The following is a 1,429-nucleotide window of genomic DNA, read 5'->3' as shown; positions in this document are numbered from 1 at the left end:
AAACTGAGTGCTAGCAGCTATTCTGAGGAATGCAGAACTGTTAGCAGAGAAGTTATTCCAGAATGAGTATTGTTGGAGAAGAGAGATACAGCTATGATATTCATATCTGAACGAGATATTGCAGCTATTATAAACGAGTTAATAATGGAACTAATGAGAAGAAAGTTGAAGAAGAATTGCTTCATAATAAATAAGAAAGAAGCGATTCGAGAGTCTTATCTGTATGAAATGTACAGCAGCTAGCGCTATTTACGCTAGCTATATTGTATGGAGAAGAAAAGAAAAGATATCTTAAGCTTAGTTAATACTCTTTACAAGCTTAAAAACAAGAAGATTAAGCTAATTAATGATTCTCAGCCTGATAGTTCAGTACTGGAAGGGATGATTGGATGAAAGCCTGCTAAGATTAAGAAGATGAAACGAGCTCAGCAATCTATAAAGCTTACCAAGTATAATAAATGAATTGAACCCAAGTTCAGCAATCTGAATTCTAATCAGCATTTAAGATCTAATTAATGAGCTGCTATGCAAGAAAAAAACTATGAAGAGTTTTCTAAAGCTGAGAAGGAAATGTTCAAATATATATTGAGAAACAGAATCAAAGCTTTTACATAGAATTTTACTGAGATTGGAAAGATTATTGAGAAAGTAGCTTTCTTATAAGAAATCAGAACTGTATTCTACGAGATTTTTCAAGCAAGATATATTCTAATTCCTAATACTTTTAAGCTAAAGTTGATAGAGCTTCTGAAATAATGTATTAAGCGAGAGATTATTGAGAAAAGCTATACATTATACAGAAATAACTGGTTTCTTATTATTAAAAAGAATAGTAGCTTATATCTGATTAATGATACTTAAAAGTATAATAAGCACAGCTTCAAGGATGTTTTTATGCTGCCTGCCTCAGATGAATTCTTGAAAGAGTTCGCTATATGCAAGATTCTTTTACTGCTCAACTTCTTTTCCAGATATAATCAAGTATAACTGCATCCTAACAGCAGAAATATAATAATCTTCTTAATGCTCTTAAGCTTATTCAGAATATATACTCTATTCCAGAGTGCTACTAATTCTATTGCTCAGTTTATAAGAATAATAATCAGATTTCTATATAATCTTATTTCTTATATATGCTAGCTTTTTCTCGATAATATTCCTATTTATAGTTTTATAACAATCTATAGAGATAAAGAGATTTCAAGCTTTCTTGGAGTGTGTAAGTATATTGCTAAGCATATTGGAAATCTTAATAAGATTCTTATAAATGCAGAGCTAGCTGAAGCTATAATCTCAGCATTCAAATTAGAATGATACTGAATAAAAGTTAATATGATTGATTATATTATTAGTTCCAGCGAATAATAACTTTAGAACAAAAAGATAGAAAAGCTTCTAGCTTAGATAGAATGTAAGAATATTAAGAATA

The sequence above is a fragment of the Cryphonectria parasitica genome, assembly GCF_011745365.1.
Source record: "Cryphonectria parasitica EP155 unplaced genomic scaffold M406scaffold_2, whole genome shotgun sequence".
NCBI classification, from domain to species: Eukaryota; Fungi; Ascomycota; class Sordariomycetes; order Diaporthales; family Cryphonectriaceae; genus Cryphonectria; species Cryphonectria parasitica.
The sequence above is the reverse complement of the archived record's forward strand: the minus strand, read 5'-3'. Positions refer to the sequence as shown.